An 11,481-nucleotide genomic window follows, 5' to 3' on the forward strand; every position below is an offset into this window, starting at 1 on the left:
CTCAAGGGAAGGTTTTGTGCAAAGACGGGCATGATAAAGGACAAAGAAGGCAGGGACCTCACAGAAGCAGATGAGATTAAGAAGAGGTGGAAAGAATACACAGAAGAACTATACAGAAAAGATCTTAATGTCCTTGATAGCCATGATAGTAATGTCCTTGATAGCCATGATAGTGCGGTCACTGAACTTGAGCCGGACATCCTCGAGAGTGAAGTCAAGTGGGCCTTAGGAAGCATTAGTAACAACAAAGCTAGTGGAGATGACAGTATTCCAGCTGAGCTATTTAAAATCCTAAAAGATGATGCTGTTAAAGTGCTGCATTCAATATGCCAACAAATTTGGAACACTCAGCAATGGCCGCAAGACTGGAAAAGGTCAGTTTACATTCCAATTCCAAAGAAGGGCAATGCCAAAGAGTGTTCAAACTACCGCACAATTGCGCTCATTTCACATGCCAGCAAGGTGATGCTCAAAATCCTACAAGCTAGGCTTCAGCAGTATGCGAACCGAGAACTACCGGAAGTACAAGCTGGGTTTCGAAGAGGCAGAGGAACTAGAGATCAAATCGTCAACGTTCGCTGCATCATGGAGAAAGCAAGAGAATTCCAGAAAAACATCTATTTCTGCTTCATTGACTACGCTAAAGCCTTTGATTGTGTGGATCACAACAAACTGTGGCAAATTCTTAAAGTGATGGGAGTACCGGACCACCTTACCTGTCTCCTGAGAAACCTGTACGAGGGTCAAGAAGCAACCATAAGAACCAGACATGGAACAACCGAGTGGTTCAAAATTGGGAAAGGAGTACGACAAGGCTGCATATTGTCACCCTGCTTATTTAACTTATATGCAGAGTACATCATGAGAAATGCCGGGTTGGATGAATCAGAGGTCGGAATTAAGATTGCCGGGAGAATTATCAACAACCTCCGATATGCAGACGATACCACCCTAATGGCAGAAAGTGAAGGGGATCTAATGAGCCTCTTGTTGAGGGTGAAAGAGGAGAGTGCAAAAGCTGGTTTGAAACTCAACATTAAGAAAACTAAGATCATGGCAACTGGCCCCATCACTTCCTGGCATATAGCAGGGGAAGAAATGGAAGCAGTGACAGATTTTACTTTCTTGGGCTCCAAGATCACCGCAGACGGTGACTGTAGCCATGAAATTAAAAGACGCTTGCTCCTTGGGAGGAAAGCTATGGCAAACCTAGTCAGCATAGTAAGAAGCAGAGACATCACCTTGCCAACAAAGGTCCGTCTAATGAAAGCTATGGTTTTCCCAGCAGTAATGTATGGCTGTGAGAGCTGGACTATAAGGAAGGCTGAGCGCCGAAGAATTGATGCTTTTGAACTGTGGTGCTGGAGAAGACTCTTACGAGTCCCCTGGACTGCAAGGAGGTCAAATCAGTTCATCCTAAAGGAAATCAACCCTAAGTACTCATTGGAAGGAGATACTGAAGCTGAAGCTCAAATATTTTGGCCACCTAATGCGAAGAGGAAAGTCACTGGAAAAGACCCTGATGCTGGGAAAGATTGAAGGCAAAAGGAGAAGGGGACAGCAGAGGATGAGATGGCTAGATAGCATCACTGATGCAATGAATATGGACATGAGCACACTCCGGGAGAGAGCGCAGGACAGGAAGGCCTGGCGTGCTATGGTCCATGGGGTCACGAAGAGTCGGACACGACTTAACGACTGAACAACAACAACAACAACAACAACAACATGAGAATCATAGTCTGTCTGGCAGGACCAGTCTTAGTGTTAGGCAGAGTGAGGCAGTCACCTCAGGCAGATAATTTTGGATGTCAAAAGCTTGGTTATTTAATTTATTATTGTTGCATTTTTATTCCCAGAGAGAGGCTGTTGTAGGATTTAGAGATGTAAAATTTCCAGAAATTTTGAAGCTATGGAGAAAACCATTTTTTCCTGTTTGTGTGTGTGGAAAAAACAGAGTTTTGGAAAAAATAGAAAAAATAAGCAGTACTTGGGGAGCAATCTTATTGAGATAGTAGCCTCCGAAATCCAATGTACGGAGGACGGAGGTGATCCTCTCCTCCGCACCTCGCCCGCCCTGCATTTTTGGCTAGTCACATGTTTTTGGGTGTCAAGCTGTGGCTTCAGGGAGGGAAGGGGCCTGGAGAACCAAGAGTGGGAGGGGAGAGTGATTTCTGGGAACCAAGGTCAGACAACATTGGTTCCCAGAAACCAAAAAGTCCTGTGGCTGTCTAGGCAGTGTCTAGCGGCCATAGGAATGAGGTCTTATCTTTTAGCACTCTTTACAGATCTAAAGTTACTTTGTTGCTTTAGGACAGCCTTCCCCCAACCTGATTCCCTCCAGATATTTTGGACTTCAGCTCTTATCAACCTCAGGAAGGATGGCCAGTGGTCAGGAATGTGGGCCATCGTAGTCCAAAACTTCTGTAGGGCACCAGTTTGAGGAACGCTGCTTTAGGAATATAAAGCAGCCTTTATGTTCCTATAGTTAAATTATGTATAATGTGGTTTGCTCATAAAATTAACACTATATTTGAATACTTTAAAAAGTGATCTCAGTAAGTTGTAATTCTTGTCTGAATAAATCATACCTTTAAAATTTAATATGCCAAACATGATTACTTTTATGAGCAAACCAAGTTATACATAACATATTTTAGGTTCCTAATTTATGTCTGACCAGAGGGAACTTCAGCAAATAGTCCCTGAAATGTCTGAATCATCCTAGAAGCCAGAAGAACAGGAGGCAGAGGAAGACAAGTCCAGAAACACAACTCTGTAGAATAAAACCCAAACTGTCAAGAATGCACATTTTCTTCTATATGATAATATGGTGAATCTATTCACTTGTTGGGAAACTGAGCATGACTGAGAGCATCCCAAAATGTCTATCAGTAAAAGATACATTGGATCAATAATTTTAATAAGAAATTGGAAAAATAACTATGCGGAGAATTTTACAGCTAGGTTTTTTTAAAGCAATTTTCCTCATGTCTTCATTATTTCCTGACATTTTACATCTGTAGTCTTTCTATAAAAGTCTTATTACATAGTTTTAGAAATAATTTGGGTGGAGGGAGTAAAGGCTTGGTAACAATATATATACACCTTGTCTTATTTTCTAAAAGAAAATATTTCATAATCTAAAGCTTTCAGTGTTTCCAGTTTTTCAGAAAAAAAGATCCTTGAGGGAAAAACAGGGGGAAATGGGGGGGGGGTCCCCCCCAAAAAATTTCCATTTTTTTTTTCCAGGCCTTCAAATCTCTAGTGGGATTTTCTGCCTCAGGTACCAGCATAATTTGGCCAGCCTTGGGTACTATGCTGCTTGACTTTGTGGGCGGAGGCAAGGTGTGTGTGTGTGTGCTTATTTGCTCTTATACCTTCAGGCAACAAAATGTCTTGGGCCAGCCCTGAGAGCAGGGATAGGCAACTGTCAACTTAGGCATCCAATTCGGCCCTTCTGGCTTCCCATCAAGAAACTAGCATGGCCTCTTATCCCAAGGAGCGGCCCCTGCACTCCCAGCTGGGAGGGACCTTCAGCGAGACGAAGGGATCCTCTTGTGGGAGGTCCCTCTGCCCAATTTGGGGGGATCCTCCCTACAGTTCACCCCATTCAGCAGGGTCTCCTGAGTCACTGGGCTAGTTTGCATGTCATGATAAAGCACCATAGGTTAATTCACTCATGGGTCTGTGAGATGTGCCGGCTGCCATTTTGAATATGCCAGCACAGGTGTCATGGGTTATTTGAGAGTTAACCTTAGAACAACCCATGGGTTATTTGTTTATCTGAAGGAGCTGCCCCCACTGCAGCATGCATATTCAAAATGTCAGCCGGCACGAGTCTCAGAGCCCCGCGGGTGAATTAATCCATGGTGTCGTACCATGACATGCGATCCACGTCACAGTATAGCATTTTCAGGGGGATGGAAGGGCTGCTGTGGGAAGGAGGGGAGGAGAAGTCCACTTCTGTCAGCACAGTTAGTCCAGTGTAAATCTGGATCCAAACCATTAAAAGTAAATCTGGACATTTAGCTGCCATTTACTGGACATTTAATCCATTAAATGGATGCCTCACTGCCAAATTATGAATGCAAAAGAGATCTTTGTAGAAAGGCTTGTGAGGAAATTAATTGGGTCTTTTCTCTATGACAGTTCACTTTTCATCTGACATGTTTTCACTGGCTATATTTGCATGTGAGAAGGGAGGATCAGTGGGGGAGTGGGGAGAACACCGTAGTACTGAAAATGACAGGAGTCTGGGGGTGGGGGGTGTTAAAGTGAGCTGAAGGATTTAATACATTCTCCCTGTTTATAACAATTTTGCAATACTCAAGGGTTCTCTTGGGATATAAATCCTGTGACTCAAAGCAGGGAGATGAGGCAGCAGGTGTATGGGGAAGGGACACAATACAGCGGGGATGCCTGTGCAAACGAGCCCACACATGTATAAAGGCACATTAACTGCAGTTCCTATAATTGTGAGCACATGGACATAAACATTTAGCCTGATGAAAGTGGGAGCGGTGGGCATACATTTGCCTCACATATTCATGCTGGCGCACATATACAAACACGTGTGCATTTTAGAGATGAACACAAAGAAATACAGTCACTTCCAAATATAAATCAATGTGCATGCTTGTACAATTGGTCCCATGACGCTACAGAAACAGATAAAAGGAGATTCTAATAGGCCAAGTATTTGGAAGCCAGAAAAATCTAATATAAGTGGATAAGACTTAAGGAGGGGTGAAAGGGGCATGCCTCTAAAGTAACTCTGAAATACAGAGGATTCGGGATCACAAAAACTGTTGTAAAGGTATTGGAAGCTGTGTGTGATGACTTTTTTAAAAAAAATTAAGTGAATTTGGCATATATTTTTCCTACAGAGAAAAATGGCAGAGGGAGCAATCCTATGGCCGCTAGACAGCGGCTAGATGGCCATAGGATATCGTGTTATCCAGGAACCAACCTCAGAGCCCTCACTCTGAGGTTGGTTCCCAGAGAACCGACCTCCCCCCAATTGTCCTCCACGATTGCAAGAGGAGCGCAGAGCGGCTGCAAAGGGGCATGGCTGGGGGCGTTCTGGGGCGGGGAGGGCGGAAATGCCTGTATGAGACATCCTATGCGTCGTACAGCAGCCTCCTTCCCCGCTCCATCCTCCCGCGGCTCTAGCCAAAAATGCAACGCAGGAGATGCACAGAGGGAACAACCCCCTCCATGCTTCTCCTGCCCTGCTTTGGATAGGAGGTTGCCTCCGAGTTCAGAGGCAGCCACCTATCTGGATAGGGTTGCACCCTTAATATCCAAATCCAGGAAGATCAGCATAGTAACTCCGTTCCCAGGACTAAACTGCAAATGCTTGTAATCCTGAGAAGGATAAAATGATTCCCATGAGAAATCCCTGGAACCAAAGATGTGTGCACATTTGTGAACCTTTTATGTTTGATGGGATCTTGAAGGTGGAATTGTGGTTTTCCTTTTACTTTTAGAATGCTGGCTCCAAAATGGCACTAGTTCTACAGTGCTTTTCCTTGTGAGGGCAGGGGAGTACCAAAACCAAATGCCAGGCTAGAATATTCATTGTATTAAGCATGCTATGGAACTGTATTGTGATCTTTGATATAGTGTTATTATCAGGGGTATCGTTAGAGGAGGGCTGATCTGGGCACAGGCCCCGGATCTTTTTTGAGCTGTGCCCCAGATCTTTTGAGCTGTCCTAATTGCCTTTTTTTTTTTTTTTTACATTTTCCCATTGACTTGAATTGGAAAACAGAAACGGCCATAATGTTTTCCTTTTATACAATAAATACATGACATTTGGAGACCTGGTAGCCCCCATGGAGCTGATTGAACCTGCCCATTTTCAGGCAGTTAGGTCCAGTGACTTTTGTGCTAGCCACAGGTAAAATTGGTTATTTTCAAGAAAATCTGTCAAAGCAAAGAGCTATAATTTTTTTCTTCTTCCACATAAGTGCATGGAATTTGAGGACCTGGCAGCTCCCATGGAGCTGACTGAACCTGCCAAATTTCAGGCAGTTCAGTGCAGTGCCTTTTGTTCTAGCCACAGGTAAAATTTGATTTTTTCCAGAAAATGTATCAAAGCAAAGAGCTATAATTTTTTTGTTCTTCCACATAAGTGCATGGAATTTGGGGATCTGGCAGCTCCCATGGAGCTGACTGAACCTGTCCATTTTCAGGCAGGTGCAGCAGCTTTTATGCTAGTCACAGGTAAAATTTGCTGTTTTCAAGAAAATCTGTCAAAGCAAAGAGCTATATTTTTTTGTGTGCTTCCCCATACATGCATGGAATTTGGGGACCTAGCAGCCCCTATGGAGCTGACTGAACCTGCCAAATTTCAGACAGTTGGGTCCAGTGGCTTTTGTGCTAGCCATGCGTAAAGTTTCCTTTTCTCAAAGACTAAAACAAAAAGTGAAAACTGCCAAGATACACAGGGGATTAGAAATCCTAATCAGAAGGTATTTAAGGTGACCATTAGGAGGTCACTATCCCTAATCTCTGGTGTAGGTTTTTTTGAGGTTCAAAAAACCTCTCTCCCCCTACTTTTCTGCTCTTACAGGCCCACTGTTGGGAGCTTGCTTGCAATGAAATTTTGAAGAGGGAGAAGGGAGGGAAGAAAGTCCTCTCTGTGAAATACTGTATTTCACACAGCACCTGATTTTACTGCCCCAAAGTGGAACCTTTGGCTTCTGCAGAAGTTTAGTAGCTTCAGTACAGCAAAGGATCCAATCAGCCTCCACAAACGTGTTTCTCCCCCTCCACTTTAATTTCTCCTAAATAGCTGTAGGACTCAAATTATTTCAAAAGGAGGGTTAGGACTATGTGGCATCATGATCGAGGAACTGCCAAGGCTTTTAAACAGGTTCTACAGTTTAAAAAAAGCTAGAAAAAGCCCTCAGCCACCTCACCTCATACAGTTCATTTAAGTACGTGCAATCCTTACAAACCCTCCACAGCCTCCTAAATTCCTCTGAAGTACTACCTCTCTGAAAGGAACCACTTGGCTTTGGGAATTCTCTCCCCCCCCCGCCCCCGGTGCATTTCTAGTCACCATTCTTCTTCTTCCCTCCCCTATCCTGTTCTGTCTTTCTCTTCTTTATTCCACCCAGAGCATATCTTGGGGCATTCTTAAAGAGAATTCTTTCCGGTGGGCAAGAGAAGTTATGAACTGTATTTGACTTTATACAAACAGACAAGAGTCTTGGATTTTCTCCTTCTCGCTCAAGTCTTTGAGAAAAGTGGGTTCACATGGTTGCAGAGAACCAAATCTGGGGCTGTTTTGTTTGTCAGTTGCCATTATCCAGCAATAGGAAGGGCTGCAGCTCAGTGGCAGAGCGCATGTTTGGCATGCAGAAGGTCCCAGGTTCAATCCCCGGCATCTCCAGGTAGGGCTAGGAAAGAATCCTGCCTGAAACCCTGGAGAGCCGCTGCTGCCAGTCAGTGTCAACAAGACTGCGCTAGATGGACCCAGGGTCTGACTCAGTATAAGGCAGCTTCTTATGTTCCTATGAACAGAAAGCTTTAATAAAAATAGGAGGTTTGGGTTTGTTTTTTAAGTGGAGGGGAGGTAAAGACTGCTCATTTATACAATCCTATGTATGCCTACTCAGAAACTCCATTATGTTTAATGAGACTTACCTTCAAGAAAGTGTGCATAGGATTCCAGCACAAGTTACTTCTGCAGGGACGTTTGCACTTTGATGTTCTGCATGTTTACTCAGAAATAAGTCCTGAGTTGTGAGCATGGTATTGCAGGCTTAATACAGTGCCTACCCAATTCCACCTAATGAATTGACTACCCTTTCAGCTCAGTCCAATACGTGTTTTGTCATTTGTGGGTTTGGGGGTGGTTGTTTTTTTGCATGAACTCTAGCTTCAGTGGTGAGGGAAAGGCACTTAGTACATGCTCAGAGTTTCTCCATAACTTAGCCCTAGTTTTGAAAACAGACTCATTGGCTGAATCCTGGTGAAGTCTTGGCACAAATGAAGTTATGGGGAGGAAGATACAATGAGAGCTTGTGCATAACAAGGAGGAAGTAGAGAGGAGTTGCACAAAACAAGACATCTGTTTTTATGAAGAGTTGCTGGAGGATGGTAGGATGAGGAGGGATGGTTGCATGGAGGGGGATAGAATTGGTAGGGGGAGAATGTAAGTGCATAGTGGTGAAAGAAAAGCATTCTGCATATGCTCAGAGGCTTTCTCTATTTAAGAACATAAGAAGAGCCATGCTGCATCAGACCAAGGTCCATCTAGTCCAGCATTCTGTTCACACAGTGGCCAATCGGATGCCCATGGGAAACCCACAGGTAGAACATGAGTGCAATAGCACCTTCCCACCCATGTTCCCCTGCTGCTAACATTGGTGAAATGTAAATAAATTCTAGTCATTCTAAATCTGCATGTATGTATATCCTTCAGAATTTTGCAGGTTTCTTGCCTGAGAGACACCTCTAATGATCTATGCATTTTCATACAAATTTACCCAAAAAACTGTTGAGGAAGGGGTGAAGGGAAAGCAAATCACTCCCTCCCCCAAACTGGAGAACTCCCTTTCCACATGAACTGCTGCACTTATCCTTCTGAAACGTTGCTGGTTTCTTACTTAGGGACAACTCTAGGCTGTCTGTAATTTTCAGAACAATGGTCCACAAGGAAAATAAGGAGATTAGTATGTCCTCTTTTGGAGACCTCAAAATGTCAAGGCCACCCTTGCACAAAAATCCTTGTGGCTAAGCTATCATTCTGAAATTTGGAGACATGATCTCCTCCGATGGGGCAATGAATCCTGAAATGTGTATCCAATTCTTCCATGTAATAACAATGTTATTGGCAGTTCGCTTTAAAAGAAAATCAAAATATAAACCCTGCACTTATTTTTCTGACACTGAGCAGGCGTAATCCCCTTCTAGGGGGCTACTATGCCTGAAATGCCCCTTCATGGATCACTGCCTTGTTGTGGCGAAGGGGCTTGCGTAAAGCCGAAAGGACACTCAGCTGTGGATGTGTCTGGTGGTGAAAAGAAAACCCGATGCTGTAAAGAACAATATTGTTTAGGAACCTGGAATGTCAGATCAATGAATCAAGGTAAGCTGGAGGTGGTCAAACATGAGATGGCAAGATTGAACATCGACATCTTGGGAATCAGCGAACTAAAATGGACAGGTATGGGCGAATTTAATTCAGGTGACCATCATATCTACTACTGTGGGCAAGAATCCCTTGGAAGAAATGGAGTAGCACTCATAGTCAACAAAAGGGTGGGAAAAGCAGTACTGGGGTACAATCTTAAAAACGATAGAATGATCTCAGTACGAATCCAGGGCAGGCCATTCAACATCACAGTGATTCAGGTCTATGCCCCAACCACTGATGCCGAAGAAGCTGAGGTTGATGGGTTCTATGAAGACCTACAACACCTTCAAGAACTAACACCAAAAAAAGATGTCCTCTTCATCATAGGGGATTGGAATGCTAAAGTAGGAAGTCAAGAAATCACCGGGATAACAGGCAAGCATGGCCTTGGTGTACAAAATGAAGCAGGACAAAAGCTAATAGAGTTTTGCCAAGAGAACACGCTGATCGTAGCAAACACTCTTTTCCAACAGCACAAGAGGCGACTCTATACATGGACATCACCAGATGGTCAATATCGAAATCAGATTGATTATGTCCTTTGCAGTCAAAGATGGAGAAGCTCTATACAGTCAGTAAAAACAAGACCTGGAGCTGACTGTGGCTCAGATCATGAGCTTCTTGTTGCAAAATTTCAGCTTAAATTGAAGAACGTAGGGAAAACCACTAAAGCATTCAGGTATGACCTCAATCATATCCCTTATGAATATACAGTGGAGGTGAGGAATAGATTTCAGGGATTAGACCTGATAGACAGAGTGCCTGAGGAACTATGGACGGAGGTCCGTAACATTGTTCAGGAGGCAGCAACGAAATCCGTCCCAAAGAAAAAGAAATGCAAGAAAGCCAAGAGGCTGTCTGATGAGGCTTTACAAGTAGCTGAGGAAAGAAGGGAAGCGAAAAGCAAGGGAGAAAGGGGAAGATATATCCAACTGAATGCAGATTTCCAGAGGATAGCAAGGAGAGACAAGAAGGCCTTCTTAAATGAACAATGCAAAGAAATCAAGGAAAACAACAGAATGGGAAAGACTAGAGATCTCTTCAAGAACATTGGAGATCTCAAGGGAACGTTTTGTGCAAAGACGGGCATGATAAAGGACAAAGAAGGCAGGGACCTAACAGAAGCAGATGAGATTCAGAAGAGGTGGAAAGAATACACAGAAGAACTATACAGGAAAGATCTGAATGTCCCTGATAGCCATGATAGTGCGGTCACTGAACTTGAGCCGTACATCCTCGAGAGTGAAGTCAAGTGGGCCTTAGGAAGCATTACTAACAACAAAGCTAACGGAGATGACAGTATTCCAGCTGAGCTATTTAAAATCCTAAAAGATGATGCTGTTAAAGTGCTGCATTCAATATGCCAACAAATTTGGAACACTCAACAATGGCCGCAAGACTGGAAAAGGTCAGTTTACATTCCAATTCCAAAGAAGGGCAACGCCAAAGAGTGTTCAAACTACCGCACAATTGCGCTCATTTCACATGCCAGCAAGGTGATGCTCAAAATCCTACAAGCTAGGCTTCAGCAGTATGCGAACTGAGAACTACCGGAAGTACAAGCTGGGTTTCGAAGAGGCAGAGGAACTAGAGATCAAATCGCCAACGTTCGCTGGATCATGGAGAAAGCAAGAGAATTCCAGAAAAACGTCTATTTCTGCTTCATTGACTACGCTAAAGCCTTTGATTGTGTGGATCACAACAAACTGTGGCAAATTCTTAAAGAGATGGGAGTACCAGACCACCTTACCTGTCTCCTGAGAAACCTGTACGAGGGTCAAGAAGCAACCATAAGAACCAGACATGGAACACCCCAGTGGTTCAAAATTGGGAAAGGAGTACGACAAGGCTGCATATTGTCACCCTGCTTATTTAACTTATATGCAGAGTACATCATGAGAAACGCTGGGTTGGATGAATCACAAGTCGGAATTAAGATTGCCGGGAGAATTATCAACAACCTCAGATACGCAGACGATACCACCCTAATGGCAGAAAGCGAAGAGGATCTCAAGAGCCTCTTGTTGAGGGTGAAAGAGGAGAGTGCAAAAGCTGGTTTGAAACTTAACATTAAGAAAACTAAGATCATGGCATCTGGCCCCATCACTTCCTGGCATATAGAAGGGGAAGAAATGGAAGCAGTGACAGATTTTACTTTCTTGGGCTCCAAGATCACCGCAGACGGTGACTGTAGCCATGAAATTAAAAGACGCTTGCTCCTTGGGAGGAAAGCTATGGCAAACCTAGACAGCATAGTAAGAAGCAGAGACATCACCTTGCCGACAAAGGTCCATCTAATCAAAGCTATGGTTTTCCCAGTAGTAATG

Source organism: Heloderma suspectum, chromosome 4, assembly GCF_057233095.1.
Source record: "Heloderma suspectum isolate Gila_16-S chromosome 4, 16-S_ref, whole genome shotgun sequence".
NCBI lineage: Eukaryota > Metazoa > Chordata > Lepidosauria > Squamata > Helodermatidae > Heloderma > Heloderma suspectum.